We start from the raw sequence: 18552 nt of genomic DNA, 5'->3' as shown, positions 1-18552 counted from the left end.
CAACGGAAGTAGGACTGGAGTTATTGCATGTAATCTCTGATCTTCCTTGTGCGTTGGGATAGATAGCATGTCACACAAATTAGCAGACTCCAGTGTAGGAGTGGTTGGCACAGCAGCAACTTTAATAACAGGAGCATTTCTAAATATACCAAACCTTGTCATCAAATGACATTTTCTCTAATCAGCCTTTCGGTACGATCCTGGTCGACACACTTTTTACTGCAGAGTTTTGAAATTCTTTTTCAGGAAATAGGACAACACAAAGGGATTCTTAAAACATTAAATTTTACTCTAGCTGATTACTTATTTCAGCACAACAAAGTATTTTTGGTATGAGAGGCTGGAGGTTAGCAAAGACTTAAAATCGTTTCCCATTAGTTTATCTAGACAGACAATTTAATGATTGCTGTAGTCTGACAGCTTTACACTTGTGTACGTCATTCCTCTGTTGGGATTACTTTACAGTGCAAATTCACTTTGCAAGACAGTGGCGAATAAACAAAAAACAAATTAAAACCCCAATATATAAACCACTTTATTTTATAATTTATTTCCAATAATTTTGTTAACTCGGTTCAATATAAAAATTTTGCACATGCTAAACCCTTGAAATATGTTTATACATATTTATTTTAAAATGCAGCTAGGGAAAGTGATTAGGCAAATTAGTGAAGAAGAAAAACCTGTATGTGTTTTTTTCAGTTCAAAGAACAACTTCTGTCTTGGGGGATGCTATTGAGACAGGAAAGTATGTCAGGGAATGCTTTCTTGCTCAGCTCTCATATCCTTCCGCTGGCTTCTATCACAACTCACTTTGGAGACAGGACAGTGAACCATACAGATCTTAAAAAAGCTCTAAAAGATTAAACTTATATTTGTAGTATATCTTGCTCACTTCTTAAGGAAGCTGTTTTGCAGTAACTGTCTTGTAAAACTTGTTAAAAAAAATAAACTGAAAATGTGGAATCACACAAAGTAAAATATATTAATTCCAATGGTAAATCTGTTTCCTGTAACTCAGGTGCTGAACATAATCCCAATATACACCCCTTCAGCAACTGAAAGGGAACAAAGAATAGCAGTTTGAAGGAAACTGAAATGAAAATGAAGTATAACTGAAGAATCACTTTGATACTTTGAGCTCCTGGGAATAAACATAAAGTGAGTAATTTCTAACTTTAATAACAAGTACATTTGACAGGGCTTAGCATACACGAAGACTGAAATGTCCAGATCAGATGCAAAGAAAATTGTGTCTTGTCCCATGCAGTGACGGCTGCTGAACATAGCTTCTGGATTTTGCTACCAAAACTTCAAAAAAATAGAAGAGGGAGTGGATAAAGAAAGTGCACTCTCTCTGCCTTCTGTTTGGGAAGAGGATTAAGGCATTCAAAAGCACCGTGGCTAAAGCTGGATGACAGCTGCTGCTTTCTTTGATGTCTCAGCAGAGGGGCTTCTGCAGCTCAGGAATATAGTTTGTGAGATTTTATGTGCTATGGACAGATTCCATAATGCATGCAAAGCTGACACAAGAGGAAAGCCTGTAACAGCACCAAGTCAGAGCTGTAGTTCAGTCTCTCAGCTCCTTAGTTAGGAGACGTGATCAAAACCATATTTACTCATTGTCTGTATCACAGATTCTTCTTGCTGAAAGACAAAGCAGCAAACAACTTAACTGAGTAACTTTGCTTTGACTTGCATTGAAACTGAAACGCTCAGTGCTTTCAGGAGTATTGGTTTACCAAGGATCCTGTAAGCCACACAATTGCCATACAACTATCAAACTAAAGTCACAGAGCTGTCAATGCTTCTTCCCATGGATAAAACTACTAATGCAACTTCATACAAATAAAACTTTTAGGTCTATATAACCAGAAGCAAAGTATACAAGTCAAGTGATTGCTCTGCTTCAGTGCATGAGTGCTGTCACTTTACCTGTAATACAAATCAAATAAAAACAAAAAAAAAAAAAAAAAAAAAGGAAAACCTTTTCACAGCTAACTGGATGAATTGATAAATAAGAGGGATTTTTGAGTTGGATAATCAGGGACTGTCACTTTTAAATTTTTTTTTAAAGCATAGATTATTTACAAAGAAATCACATGTTCTAAACTCTACTGTTGGCCAATTTAGCAGAAAATAAAAACCTTTGGCACCTAGCAAGTGACAAGCACTGATACAGTCTTCAATTATATGCGAAAACAGATATATATTAAGAAAAGCAAGGGTAAAAATGGACCTAGCAAAGCTTTTTTAAATCACAAATTTGCACATTTACACCCCAAAACAACTGCATAATACTGAAATAAGTGTCATTAGTAAAACTAAATAATACTGCTAAACTCAGGTAAAAAAAAATACCTGAACCTTGAGTTTTAGAACACATTTGCTCCTGATTGATTTAAATTTAAGCAAAGACCTGACCTCTGGAAATCAGTCAGTAGATAAATAAATTTTAAAAATAAACAAGGAAGCCTGTATTATTAAGCTTTACACCTTCTCATCAAGTTCTTTCAAAAGTCATGGCTTCAGATAAAAAAAAAACCCAACATACAAACATTTCCCACATATTGAACTTGTACTTTGCTGTGCTGAAATCATTAGTAAAAGGGCAACTTTGTCCCACCATGAGCATTCCTGCAGTTTCTACACCAGTCTGGACTCATACAGTGTTTTTATAATAGACTGTGATAAAGTTGCTGGAACACTGTCACTTTAAAAACAATGTAAATGCAATATCCACACACTCCTTTTACACACATGGCAAAAACAAAACCCAAATTATTTTGATTCTTTCCATGCACAAACACTGCCCATATTTCCATTCCATAGACCTTCCTCCAACATCCTAAGGAAAGCCTCTTGGACAGGGGTTCACCAGTGTTTTAGGTTTTTCATATGGAACCAATTTACACTCTTCCACTGAACTCTGCCAATTTAACATCCTTGAGTTCTTCAAATATACAGCCTTTGTACAGAAACCAAAGAGTTCTGACACTTGCAAAAGTGCAATTATTGCAAGTACTTCACTTTGAGAAAAAGCCTGTTTTCCCCTCAACATACACATCTCCCTGAACAGGCAGAATCCACATCTCACAGCACACACAGTGGGGCACTGTCTGAGCTTTCATCCCCTCCTAGGCCTGCCTCAATTTTTAAAGTCACAAAGCCTAAGGATAGGCTTGTACTTAGAACAGCAAAGGACTGTTTTCAGCTCAAATGCCTGTCCCTCCCCAAAGTTCTCCCTTGGTCAAAAGGCCACTCAGGTTTTGCATCCCTAAACTTGCATTAAAGATGCTGTAAAGCTCCAGCTCCTGACGTGAGTTACCAAACTTTGAACTTTCCCACAGGGACCTCAAATATGGCCACCAGCCACAGCCATGTTTGCATTACTACGGCACTTTTATGAATTCCAATAGTTTTTTTATTAAAAATGTGCAGTACAATAATTATTTTTAAGTGCTTCCATATTTTATCCAGATCTCCAACACATTTAATGAAGGAGGATCATTCTGCCTCATGGTGAGAGTGCTCAGAGTTCAGGGCTGGTACTCCTTAGGGCAGAGCTCCTCTCCACCACTGTCCTGGTTTAGGGCAAATTTGTTAAAGAATCTGCAAAGGAGGGCCCCTCCAGAAAGCGAAATCCACACGGCCCCTCCCCCCAACCGGTTCGGGAAAAAATTCCTCGGAGAGAGGTGGAAAGAACCTGTTTATTTGACTGGCCCAGCCCCCCCCAGCACACAAAATGAACAATACCCGATGACACCGCTCTGAGAAAGATGGCAAAATCAGAAAGTCTCTTTCGGGGGTGGTTGCTCTGTTCTCAGTCCCTCCGGCGCTGGGGCAGCTGCTGCAGCCAAACCTTCGGTGTTCCCGGGTCCCAGTCCAGAGCAGGTTCGAGATGGTCACAGGAACAGGAGAGGAGAAACAGTCCAGGAAGCAATGTGGACTGTTTAGCTAGAACTAGCTAATAGGCAGAGGCGAAAGCAGAGCAGAAGCAAGAGCAGAAAAAGAGAGCAAGCAAAAGCAGCAAGCTGAAGCTGGAAGTGAAAAAACAGCCCTATGTACCGCTTGTCTCTGTGTCCCTGATAAGAGAAACCCAAACAAAACTTCCACTCTTCAGAGCCGGTCTTAAAGGCACAGAACAGATGAATGGGGATATACAAGCATCATAACGTCACCCCAGGACAACCACCAACTTGCTATGTAAAAACTAACCTGGCCTAATGATGACTTTCAATCAGCCTGCCAGGAGCTCCACACCATGCTGCTGACACCACAACATGCCATATAAACATAGACACAGACACCCTTCAAGTCAAGAGTTAGGTATGTTAAATTATGTGTGACATATTAGAAGACAAATACACACAAGTTTTTGTGCTCAATTTCTGCAATATGGTTCAAAGAATTGGCATGTTAAAATATTATGCAAAACCAACTTGATCCTCTCTAACTAGACAACAGAGAGTGAAAGATTTTGCTCTGGCTCTCATTTCCATTTGTAACAAAGTCATTTGTTGTTTCTTCAGCATTCAATTCTGGAACTGAAAAAGCCCAGACTTTTAAGAAAGGTGAACAAATCAATTGGTTAGGATAACCCCATGCACATTTTTTGATTATTTAGCCCATCCTGAGGTGCCCTACATAACTCCCAGAAGCACCTTGTGGAAAAGCATGTCTAAATAGGACACTACAGAGATGTGCTGCTGTCACTGCACATCACAGGTACATTAATGTAGTTTTCACCAGGGCATTCCCAAGTGGAAACGGGGTAGCATTGCCCAGGTTTTAATGGCAGGGGACACTGCTAAATTTAAATGTGACCTTCACTAAATTAGAGCAACGTGCAATGGACTGTCAAATGAGAAGAGTGAAAAAAATTCCAAGTGCTTCCAGGAAAGCAGCAAGGATGTGGACTACTTCCAACGAATCAAATGAATCATTCATTTCCAAAGAATATAGACAAACGATACAGAATTATTTAACTTCTGGGTGATGTTGGTTTGCTTCTGAAATAACAAGGTACTGCTTTCTGCAATATAATGAGCCTTGCTTTTTAAGTCAAAACTGTAATGAAAGCAAAGAAAAAGAAAATCAGAGTATGTCAGGTCTAATAGAAAATAAATATGAGACAAAATTAAATAAATCCTTTTAATGATATTCAGTCTTGTTTAGATACATTCAGAGTTCAGAAAATTTCTTTATCATATTCAGAGCTCTTTTTCAAAATGGTTTTATATCCTGAGTCTTTGAATGCACTAAGTGGGCAGACAGACCTACTTACTGAATTCTTTGTACTATTCAGGTGTGTGTTAAAGAAATTCAGTACAAGAGCTTTTGATCAAAGACACAGAACAAGCCCAAAACACACAAAGGGGATACTAGGATTTTTTTGTTTTGGTTTATTCCCCTCAAAGTGAATATGTGAAAACTGAAGGAGCTAAATGTTGTTGGACACAGTTGCCTCTAGGAGTGTAGCACTTATGTAACTGTAAATTTATTAAGGATCAAGTGTAACACAACTCTTCAACTTATTCAAAAGTTCTGATAATTATAAATGTGGGTTTTAGTTGTTACAGTTTCACTATAGATATTATGTCAGGAGAACCATAATTTATAAGCATAAATGAAAGCAGAATTTTTTCTATTGTATCAGTCTCAATTTACATTTTATCTGCAGTGTTTCATTTTAAACACTGAAAGAAAACTGTCAATTTTCTCCTAGCTTTGGTTCAGACATTATAATCCTCAAGATCATGACAAATCATTACTTTGTTACTACTGACTTTATTCAACCTGAAGGAATTTCACCATAGTGACAGTTCATACCCAGAGAAAAAATAAAATAAAGTTCTCTAATTTAACTGTGGAGACTCTAGCAATGGCTGAAGCATCAGTAAAAGAATTAGATGCAAGAATTAAGTAACCTAGATGGTGAAAGTCATTTGAAAGTTCTGAAATACTCCTCTATCCATATCAGGCTTCAAATACAGGTCAAGTTATCCTGATGCCATTTACATAAGGAGAATATGGTTTTTATCCTAAGTTAAAGACACAAAATCCAGTCATGTCACAAGCTTCTAGTTCTGTTGTCTTTTTTTAAAATTTTATTTTATAAAACATAGCTAAACATATACATATAGTTTTTTATAGAAATAGAAGGCAATCAGGTGAACATTCCAGGTGAGGAAACAGAAGGGGGAAAGATTTCAGCTGACTTCCAAAACCATAACCAGGCCACAGAAATGCCAGTGGGTTCAAACTGTGTAAGTGACAGAAATTGCCATTTATCACATCAGCCTTTTGAACAAAGCTTTATCTAGATTACATGAGAGCACCAGATTAACTGCAGCAAAAGATTTTGCAGTGAGGGAGAGAAGTAAGCAGCTCAAGGAGAACTGGCACAAAGGAGAGTGAGACTTGTTCAGTAGCTCTGATGCTGAGAATTCGTGTGTGACTGGTTTAAGTTTGGCTGACGTTGCACACCTGCCTATGGTCTGCCAAACAAGATATAGAAGATAGATAGTAAAGAGCTTACCAGAGCTTTGATTCAGTTCAATTTATGGTAGTCATGAAGCAATGAAAAATCAATGCTACTTTTATTCAAAACATTTACTTTTAACTGTTTAACTGCTCTACTCAAAGAGTCAGTTTGCATGAATTTTTCAGCCTTCCCCATGGCTTTTATGTCAACCATTACAGCTGTCTGCTATAGGCTTGGCCCTCATTTAATTAATCCAAAAATTAAAGTGAGTAAACACCTGCTGCAATATAAACCATTTGTTCTCCTCTGAGTAAAGAACTTTCTCACACCTATTTTCACCAAAATTAATGACTACAAAAGCCAAGCAAACAAAATACCAGGACAATGAAAGCTATTCTTTTAAATACAAATTCTCTATTGGTTAAAGTTTTACATTTCCATGTACATGTTAGAAGCTTTCCAGCAGCAACTCACAACAGACTTTATAAAAGTTAGGCTGGTTTCACCATATTTGTCAGGGCTATGCCTGCATTTCAAGTGTTTCACAGATTATGAACTTCACAGAAACAGATGAAGCACCTGAACAAGTTTACACAGAGTGGGAACATGACAACTCTTCTGGTTTGACTTCAGCTTTCCTCAAATCCATCTTCCTCCATTCCTGAAAAAATATGTCTTTCTGCCTCCTAACAGACTTTTCTTGTCAGTCAAATTGTCCTAATTCCAAGATTCCATGCATAAAATCAAATATGTCAAGAAAGAAGCCCAAATGTACTGACTCGAAGGGATGCGCCACAAAAGAAGGCTGGTATGTGCTGCTCCTTCCTAGTGACTGCAGCATTCATTATCCCCACCCAAAGCAAACCTCATTTAACACTGCTTCTCTTGGAGGTACCACATACTCATGGCAAGTCACACAACCACCCATAGCAAGGGTGTCCTTTCCATCCATGCCAAAGGAGAAACTTCAAAGATGTCTGTGGGATGTTGCATTTATCACATAGCCACCTAAGACACGCCATGCCCAGCTACCTCCCCTGCCTTGTGGAAGGTCACTCAGCCATACCCGGGCTTCCTTCCTAAAGAAGCTGATGGGAATTCACACATACAGCATGTGACCAGAAAGGAAACAAATCTAAGACTCTCACTGAGAGTTTTTTTGCTAGTTATAAATGTAAGGAAACATCATCCTGACATAAGGACATGCCTTGATTATGAAGCATGCAAATTTTCACATAGACTATCATGATAGTCCAAGGAATTACTAATGAGTCAGACATTAATTATTTAGGTCACATATGATCTCTGAGTAAGTCATGCAAAACATTACTGCAGGCTGACACAGCCTCTGCAAAGCTCCTGATTTTATGAATATTCTTCCAGGCCCTCTTCCCCACAAAGAGCAACATTGGACCAGGCTTTTGGATCTCTCAAATATTCATCCAAAACTGAATGCCTAAGTGAATATAAAATATTTGAGTTACAAGCGAGGGGAGCTACTCCAAAATTACCTTCAAGTTCTCATAATGGCCTTATTGGAAAAACTGGCATTTGCTAAAATAGTTCAAAAAAGCACAAGTAGGCACTGCTGACAAATTACCTACCTATAAAAAGACATTAGCTTGACATTCTTTTTTTCAGGTCTGAACTTCATACAATCATAGCATGGAAGGCTGACTTACCCTACACCAAAGAGCAACAGAACATGTGGCTGAAACTCAGCAAAAAGCTCAGCAACTGCTCTTAGGGCCACAAAACCCCAGAGAATCCATGTATGAAATGGCACTCACAGATTTCTATTCCTATTTCCTTCTGAGCAATGAAATCACCCCAGAAGAAATACATATTAAGACACACCTCTATCACAGATAAAAGCTATTTATGCATAAAGCACACAGTTTATAACCTTAGGCATGAAGTATCTTAGCACAAGATATTCCAGCACCTGCCAGCTGTCAAAGTTGTCAAAGTGCTGAATGGTGACAGTTTATTATCCTTAATGGAACAGCAATATTCCTGGATTACAAATTGCTAAGCATTGTTTCACTGCTCTCTGCCAGTAATGACAATATCTATGTATTGCAGTACAGTGATGATAACATAGATTTGCCTTCAGTCACAGGTCAAAAGTGTTATGCCATTTTAAAAAATTCATATGGATTTTATGCTTAGATTTTAAAAAAAAGCAAACCAACAACAACAAAACCAACCTCCAAAAACTATAACAAAACCAAAGCATTCCTGACTCTGTCTGTCTGCAGAAACCTCCATCACACAGAGAAATTTTCCACAATGCTCAGCACCTGACCTTTGAATCGAATACAGATATTATCCAGATAACTTATTTAGCTGCTTAGGTGGCAGCCAAGTTACTAGATATCCAACAATTAGTGGAGAGGGATTAATTCCAACACTTCCATCTATGTAAGACACACAAGTACTTGAGAACAAAAACACACACCAAAAAAAGCTATATGCATATCAACTAAATAGATTTACTGCCTCAAAAAAACTATAACAACATGATCTGCTCCATTCAGTGCATTTTACAGTGCCTGGGGAACTTGACAGTCTCATAAATGTAGGCCTAAAAGAGGCAATGCTGATTTTCTCCCATGCTGAGACCTTGTTAATGGATGTGCTGAAGTTCCTGTACAAGGCACTCTCCTGTGCTCAGCCCAAGAAAAAGAGAGGTAGGTAAAGGTGTGTATCTGAGGTAGCAAGGGGAAGGGAGAACAGCAGGACAGAGGGACCTGTCACATCCATAGGAGCTCTAATCACAACTGACCCCTGAATGAAGGATTCACACCAACTTCCCAAGGCCTCCTCACTGCCTTGTAAAGAACAGAGCTGAGATCAGGTGTACATGGATTATAAATCCCTTTTGACTTCTTATGCTTTGGAAACGAAAATAATGCTGCAATATTACCCTGTCTTTCTAACCACATTATTACCCTTTAAATGACAAAAAGAGATCCCTACCCAGAAAAAGTAAGTCATGGAATTATGTTCATATTGTGGCGACTTTCCTGATTTTTTGAAAATTTTGGGGTAAAATATAAACTAATGTTCAGGTAAGTGTTGTCATAGCACCTTGAAGTCAGAATACAATTGCCCCTGCAATTTTTTGACACAAAAGAGCCAAATATTTCAAATCCTATATTTAGTCCCATCTTTACACCCCCAGCCTCCCCAGCAAAACAAGCTGCACTGCCCTTCCTAAATTCATTGCAAAGCACAGGCATTACCTCTTCTGGAGTACTGGAGCTAGTTTCAAATGTAGGAACTGTATGGGGCTGAAGGTCTGTCCTGTGGGGTTTTCCTCATCACTCTTCCCTGTGAAACCTCCCACTGGTCATTTCCCCTCTCCTTTAACAATTTTACCACCTGCTATATGAGGATATTAACCCATTTTCAAAGCTTTGGATAAGAAGTGCTGTGCAAGTCTAAATTATATTTCTGCATGACATGCACACAGACTTAAACACAGCTGGAAGTGCTTCTAATCATCCAGCTTTCCATATGACTTTTGTTCCCAATAAACCAGAGGCAGGGAAAATGAAGAAAAGTACATGCCTGAGGCTAATGGTTAGGCTTATCAGCTGGGTGCAATGCAACACATAAAGCTGCTTTTCTTTGAGAAAATAAAGCAAGATGTAAGAGTGGTTTATTTAAATGTAAGTAGCACAGGTAGCCAAAGAAAACAGTTGCTAAGGTTAGAATATCAGATTGTTCTAAACTTCACAGAAAATAAATTCTGACAGCATCATCCCTTTGTCTTGTTGCACCAATGTAATTATACCTACCAGGCTACACTCTAGAGAATTAATGTCTTGAAGCTTAAGAAATGGGAGGAAAAGCAAGGTTATAATGATTTTTGACACTGTGGCTTTAAATTTTGCTCCTTAATTAAATTAAGTATTCCTATGTATTTTTATTATCCTTTAAGACTTTAACATTTTACAAACTCTACCATATTCACATGCCCTTTTGGGAATACCTTTCCTACAGTTCATATTACAGCCCAAACAGAAATTGTCTGGCAATTCCTACACCAATAAAAATGAAAAAATGGTTGTTTTTTCATATAGTTCTCTAACAAGTGGAAAAATTTTCCTAGAGGGAATAAAAAAATGTAATTAATTAAAAACAAAATGAAACAAAAACATTCCCAACAACAAGAACAAAACAACAAAAAAACCAAAACACCAGAAAAAACTCAACTACCAAACAACAATGTAACAGTTAGAAGGTCCATTTAAGATGAAACATAGAATTCCACTGGACTTTCATAGGAACCTTAGTTTTGGAATAGCAAAAACATTCCTGCCTAGCCAAGAAACAAGTTATTTAAAAGTAATATCCTTAGATTGGAGAGATATCCTTTTGATTCCAAAAGAAAAGAGAGTATTTTTCTCTTGTTCTCTTATTATCTACCCTCCCAAAAGTTTAAGAAATTAAGAATAAAAGTACCAATGTATTAAAAACACATGCCTAGATTTCTCTGACTAAATGAACACAGTTATCAATACTCTTGAAGGAGTTAAAGACCTTCAATTAAATCAGATTAAAAGAGCATCTACTCAACTACCTCCAGGGACTCAAACGTTCAGTATTTCAAGTGCCATTGAACAATTTATATCTGTGAATTCTGCAGCAGAGAGTGATAGCAGAATCTGCTTTGTTTTTTTTCTTTTCATTCAGCCCTTTGCAGGGATTATTTGCACCAAACAGGCAGAGACATGTAAATGTCATTTCATGCAAAGGCAACACGTCCCAAGGGAGAGGATTGGTGAGGATCAGCACCAGGAGACAAACTGCAATGGCACAATTGCAGAAAATGCTGCTTGTGAGGAACACCTTTTACCTGCCAAGCCAGAGGGGTGGGTGGGTGTCACCCCCCTGCCCCGTGTATCCCCTGCTACCATCACAGGGCTTGTGCTGCACGGTGGTCTGACAGCTCACAAAGCTGATCTGCCTGGGAAAAATCACATTTCCCTCAGCAGCTCAGGGGAAAAAAGCCCAACAAACCCAAACCCCCACTCTCTGTGCTTGCACAGATGCATCCTGTGCTACCAGACATCAGCGCTGGCTTTAGGGCAAAAGAAAGCACAGCACAGCAGAAACCTCAGATCTATTCCTACCCATGAAAGAAATAAATGTCTGCTTTAACTGGAAGAGCTAAAATTAGCCTTAAAAAGGAGTGACTGCATGATTGTTTGCCATAACATATTTTGATAAAATGCTTGGTGTAATGTAATCCTCCCTCTAACAATTTTTCTATGTTTTTCCTATGTTTGCAGTCTTCCCTAATCTCCATTTTTAACCCATGAACAATGATTTCTACCAAATACTTGTTATGATAGGTATAGGTAGGATGGGTAGGTTGAGCTACCTAGGAAAAAAATAGGAGGGTTTCATTTGTACAGTTAAGATTAAAAACTAAATACATTTTTAAAAAGGAAATTAAAAGAAGAAACATTTGGTTCTTTAAAAAACATGATTTTAACATGAATCAAGTCAGCCAAAAGCCAAACACAATAAAATAAAAATGTCTAACTCAAATCATAATAATATTTTAAACTAAGATTTCTTAGTAAGAGAACTCCAATAAGATTAAAAAGATTTTAAAGCAGAGTAAAACACTCCAAATACGTGTTCTTTTAGATTTTTCTTTGAACTGAATTAAATAAAACCCCTTAAAATCAAGCTTCTAAGGATTTTTCCATTACACTCAAAGGTGTTTTTATGGAGTAATATGTGACATTCCAGCAAAGCCCAGGTGCAAAGGAACAAGCATACTAAAAAGATAACCTTCCCTGCTCACTGTCCTCATCTAGTTAAGCCAATAAAAGTGTTCTACCAGAAATAATTAAGCTTTTCTCTGTCCTAGAAAGCTCTCTATTTTTAGATGGGAATGAATAATGTTTATAACAATTTTAAACACATCTCCCAGCTAAAACACCATGAACTGACCAACCAGTGGAACTGTGTATCTGACCTAGAAACTGGTACCAAAAAAATTTGGTTTTTTCCCCTTATGCATAAGGTGCACCTCAAACTGTGGATTACTGCTCACTAGAAAACATGGCCTCAGGGAGAAACTTCCTCCAGTGAGCAGAGACTTCAGTGGCTGCTGCTCTTATGGGAACACTACATGAAATATGTGTTAGGCAGAATTGCCAGCAGCCATCACAGATACAGACAGTAACAACTCCAGAGGAATTTTTAACTGAAGGCAAGTCTTAATATTCTTAGAGCATATGTGATATTTGCCCACATCTCTCTAGTCATTTGACTGCAGATAGTTTTTTTGGACTGATTTACAGATGCTTCCTCCAAACATACCTCATCCTGCTATGAAATTTCCAGTTAAATCCCTATTGGAATATTTTATTCTTTCCTAAAGTGTTTTTTTACAAAAGACAGTTGAATGTTAGCATTAAGCTGTTCACAACAGATCACTTGTCACTGTTTTCTAAGGAACAACGGCCATTAAACCTAGAAAGGAAACTTGTGATGATTATCAGACCTACCAGGTTGCTACCAATTCACCAATTTTGCAATATTTGCCCATTTTTATGTGTCTTGCTCAGTCACATTTTTGGGCTACAGCATTAAAAAATACATTGGATCTGTCAAAAAAAATTCTCTTCTATAACTCAGTAACTAAGAAGCAACTGCATACAAATTGTGACTGCACAGAAATCACCCTGTTTCTGCATTCATCATTCATCTTGTGATGAATGTGCTACCCAGCCAAATGATGCTTTCAGGCTTACTGTGGGCTGCTAAAGTGAGGAAGCACATGCTTGGATAAAGTAGCCACAGTTGCTACAGGGTAATGCAGCACTTCATTTCTCAAGCAAAATGGCCTTTTGTTAACCTTAACAAAACAGATTTTTGACTGACCTTCTCCCTTGGGGATCTCACCTTAACGTTTATGCTGACTGATCAGAATAGACCTTTTGAAGGGAACCTCCCCAGCATCCCTCTCTGAGCTTCTGGCTTGCAGCATGGGGTGCTGTGCAGAATGGGGCTCCTTTTGGATGAAGCTAAAACATCAGATGAAATCCAAAAGCTCACCTAAGGTACTCATTTTGCTCATGGCATGTTCAGCCTAAGGCTCTCAGAAGAGAGCTCAGCTGAAATAAAGTAACTGGGATATGTATTCCATGGACACAGGGTCCTTGACACAAACTTTGCTGCTCTACAGACTTGCAAAATGCTATTTGTTAATGCAGAAGACTGAGTTGAGACTGAAATGTCATAAATTGTAAAATAACCAGAAAACTATTAAGCCAGTACAGAAAGAATAACAGCAGCAGCCATTTTCTTGGGCCATATACTGCAACAAAAAGCTGCAGTTTTAGTTGGGCAGCTCAGATAAACTTAGGGTTTTTTTCTTGCTGCTACAATATTGTGAAACTGCAAGTCATTACCATCAGTGCAGAATTACCAGGGGAATGTAATAACCACCATAATGTAACAGATCTAAAATATAATTTGGAGCTTTGGATATTAAAAAGTGAAATAATACAGGTACATCTATATACTGCAGTTCAAACATACACCTGCTACCCACTTTTCTTTATCCTTTGTGAAAAAAAATCCTACGTAGACTAGGCCATGGATATGTTAATGTAAGTTAAATAAAAGAAACTAAAAACTAATGGGTAGTCTAACACTCATGACAAATGTTGTGGGGTTTTCAAAATAAATACCAGTAAATATACACTCTATTTGTCTTCTTTTAGGACATCTATGCTTCTTACTGCAAGTCCCATTTCAATGAGACTACCAATAATGAAATATGGATGTAAAAAAGCTGTAGTTAAATGCTCAATATTTACAACATCCTGGGAATAAGGTACTAAAACTATCACCTCCCAAGTCACACCATCCCCATATAACATTCTTTTCACCTATGTAGTACCCAGCTTGCCAATCAGGGATGTCCTCTCTGCTTAGTCCATGTCTTGTGGGCAAGGACTGTGAGATGGGAGTGAAATAGGAGAATGGATTCACTGTGACTTGTCCATTTCTACAACCAGCAGGTGCTTACATCTTCTAGTACCTCAAAAGAGGGATTTGGGAAGGCCAGAAGGATTCTGGATTCTCTGAACTCACCAAATGTAGTACATCTTTCCACCCCAGGGACAAATTACTTAACACTTTGTAATCAGCAAGTGAGAGAACGGCAGCTTCTCAAGGAAAGCCAAACAAGGACTACAGTTAAATTCTCAAAGTTTTTCCTTTTCCTCTGCAAAATGAAACCATGACACTCATAGCCTTATAAAGGTAAGAAAGGAGGTATATGAAATGAGCTATTAAGATGAAGGGGCATGCTTGATTAAAACACATTAGTTATTATATGATATAATATGATGTGATATAGTGGGGCAAAAATATTCAATAATAAGCATTTGCTTCATGACAACAAATATCAGACTAATCTGGACATAATATTTTTCAACATCATCTCACAGTGTTTGATCACTCAGCTTTTCAAAAATGCTCTGCTTTATACCACAGATGTTGCAATAGGTTAAAATCCCATAGAGACAAAATGCCCACAACGTTTTACCTGTATGACCCTCACCTGAAATAACCTGCATCTTACAGGAAATGTGTTACCTCAAAAAACCTGTACATGTGCTAATGAGTAAGGGAGCTTTGGAGGGATCAGAATCAGGGGTGGGAAAAGGGAAGGGAACTGCAAAGAGACGGGATGCTTAAGATGCTTAAGACTACCTTACACCTCATACAACCACTCACACCTATGTGAAACTGCTCTGTTGAGTCTCTGTGGGAAAAGAAAGGATCAAAAAGCCAAGTGAAAACTGATAACCTGTGTGAAATGCACTTGAAAATACAGGCATTAATTGTGATACATGGTCCCTAAAATAAATGGCATTGGGAACACAAGTGGATGTAGTACTTTAAGCCATCTTATCACACAGATCTTTACCAAGGAGACCCCTCTCAAATGAGGATTTATTCCAAGGGGGAGATAACTTGTGATCAGATCAGCGTTTGTCCAGCATCACCTTGAACAGTTTGCCAGGCTGAATCTACATTACAAGAGACTATAAAGGCTTCTAATGAGCACAACTCACAAAGCAGCATTGATGTACAAATCTACATTACAAGTAGTTATTGTAGTTATTCCACAATGCCCAGCCTGTGAGATGCAATCTCAGGTGGTCTACACCTGTTCTGCAGGGCTTGGGGCTGTCAAGGTCAGATATCTCGAGCTGGTTGTAACTTGAACTCTGGCAGAGTTCAGATAAATGCAGTTAAAGAGAAGAGAAAGCTTTAGTGTCTCCCAAGTATCCTATTCCAACAAAGAGCAAAGGGAAACAGAAAGAAAGTTTGTGTTGGCTACACAGGCTTGTCTCTGTCTTTTTTTTCTTCCCTCTCCTGTCCCTGAACCCACAGGCGTTGTTAGACATCTAATTTTAGTTTCAGATAGCAGATGTCTTTTTCAAAGCTACTCCCACTAAAATGATATAATAAAAGGGAGCTTCTTAAAATTTTAAAGGACAGAAAATAGTCTGTTGAATCTCTTGCTGTTAAATATAGACACTGAACAGATTTAATTAGAACCTACCAAGCAGAAAAACATATGTAATCTATGCCTTTGGCATAGCATGAATCAGGCAAGGGGCTATGAAGCAACCCCCTGCCAGGACACTTTAATTAATTTTATTTTTAAAAAAATACACAAATCAGAATTCAGCAAAGGTATTTCTAGTAACTAATATAATTCATTATTATGAAGGCTAAGTTTTCAGACAGCAGAATGCCTTGTCATGGCACATGAAAATCTTGTTACACAAGCAGAAGAGATTTCCTATTGTGATGGAAGGGGCAACACTAATTTTGCCATTTCCCAACTGTCACATGAGTGAGATCATAGGTTTTATTTTGGCAAAGCAAGAAGTAAGAAAGGATGGTTTAGGTGCTAACAAAAATCACCTCTGTCAAAGCATTACTATAAAGACACCTGTAAAATTGCAAGCTTCAACCCTAAGAAAAGGGTTGAAGCCCTAATCCACTATGAGGCTGCAGCCTTCCACATGGACTGGTTTATCCTTAGCAGTCTCCTTGATATTTCTACCCAAGAACTCTTCTTCTGTCTTTCAACCATCCCTGTGCTTTTCAACCCATTTTTCACCCTGTTTCATCCCCTCATGGGGAGAACAAAGATGTATTGTGTTAAACTCAGGCAGCTTTTTCCTGGTAAAACTTCAGTCTTCACTGATTGGAAATCTGGCTTAAAACACATCTGGGTGTCCATGGCTTTGGTTTCAGAGATTAACTTCTCTTATCTTTAATAAAATCTTCTACCATTCGGTCACAGTAGGCCTTTATAAGTATCCAAAAGACCTGCTGCACATACTTAGCACAGTTCATCCCTAGATTTTATACCTCTCTTTTCTAACAAACCTCAGTTTCACTGAGGTCAGAATGACAGAGGCACGGAACCCACAGATCTGAAATGGAAGGAAATCAGTGAAAGCTGCATGCTCAGAACTTCAAGTGCTGTATAGTGTTAAGTACTCTGAAAATTGGGTTCTAGGTATTCAAAATGGGACTTCTAAAATTAGATTATCTGTACAATAAAATGAAAGCATATTATGAAAATACATTTGTAAAACCTTTTTGAATTACAGTAATTAATATAATGGCAAAGCTGATGACAGAGCCAACCCTTCTTTGAAATTTGATTTGAATGCTGCAATTATAACACAGGATGACTCTGTGAAAATCCTGGGGAAAACCTGCAGGATGATGCAAACACTGAAAGGAACCAAACTGCTCTTGCAAAGCCGTCACTGTCAATTATGGGCTTTCACAGTTTGTGAACTCCTGAATGTACATCCTTAATAAGATTTTCCTTTCTTAAACATGTGTGTGTCAAGAAATAGTAGCACACTAAGATATTCCTTCAAAATAATGTTTAAAATACATGAGTGCATAGCTCACCTCAGTGATGTTTTTAGTGTGCCCACATAGTGTGAGAGCACATGCACACAGACACACAAAAGTCTACACAACAACCTACAGCAGTAAACTACTTTCCTCTCTATGCCTCCTATGGCTTTGAAGCTAAGCTGCTTATTTTAAAAGACTTGAACCTATTCTATTTACTCTGGAAGCTTATTACAAGAAGCAATTTAACACCAGAACTGTTAGGGGAATAATTGCTTTAAAAAACAATCCCAGACATAAAATAGATTTGTCTTTTTCTGAAGACCATAAGATGTTCAACCTTCCATCTAGCGCCTGGGTGTTTCACAAAGCAGAGACCAAAGGTGTACTCCAGCAGTTTTATTTCTCTGGGAGAAGCTGCTGTGGAGGAGACAGGCAGCCTTTGTGATAAGGCTGTCTGAGCCCATTTAGGGCTTTGAACCCAGGAGCCCCATTTGGAGCCGCACCCAGGATGCCACCGGCGGCCAGCGCAGCTCAGGGCGTGGGCATGGCACCAAGCACTCCTTCCACAGGGGACAACTGCCATTTGTCCCCTTCATGTGGCCTCTCAGCCATGCAGCAGTGAGCTGCAGGCACCAAGCTTCAGTCCCTCTCACCAAGACCATCAGCCAGAGCAGCCAGAGGAGCAGCCCAGAGGAAGGGCTTGGGAGCCCCAGCAGCACAAGGTATCAGATGTTAATCATCACCACTTGTTAGCAGCTTGCTTTAAATTAAAACTAATTCATTTAAAGAAATTATGCAAGCTTTTCTTGATTACCAGCTGCTAGTACCACCTACAAATTTCAAGCATTAGGTCAGTTGCACAGAGCTTGTGAAAATCAGCTTAAGCTTTTTTAATGCTTCATTACAGCAAGTCTTCTTTACAAGTGTTTTACAGTGTCATTACGCAAATTATAAGTTCAACCATAGTTGGAACATAAAGAAGTTCCAGTTATGAAATGTGACTTGCAAGGGTATTACATGAAATTAATTGGGAAAAAATAATCACCTAGACACAGTAATTACATTTTAGAAATGAAACCCTTAGCCAATTTATAGGTCTCCAGAATTAGGGAGTTCATAGCTAA

General features: G+C 38.4%; 1 protein-coding gene across 5 annotated transcripts in view; it reads right to left on the bottom strand.

Annotated features, from left to right (window-relative positions):
• Window positions 1–18552, bottom strand: part of SPIRE1 (spire type actin nucleation factor 1) — a 128776-nt gene that overhangs the window by 74072 nt on the left and 36152 nt on the right. The window lies entirely within an intron of this gene.

The sequence above is a fragment of the Zonotrichia leucophrys genome, chromosome 2, assembly GCF_028769735.1.
Source record: "Zonotrichia leucophrys gambelii isolate GWCS_2022_RI chromosome 2, RI_Zleu_2.0, whole genome shotgun sequence".
Classification (NCBI taxonomy): Eukaryota; Metazoa; Chordata; class Aves; order Passeriformes; family Passerellidae; genus Zonotrichia; species Zonotrichia leucophrys.
The sequence above is the reverse complement of the archived record's forward strand: the minus strand, read 5'-3'. Positions and strand labels throughout refer to the sequence as shown.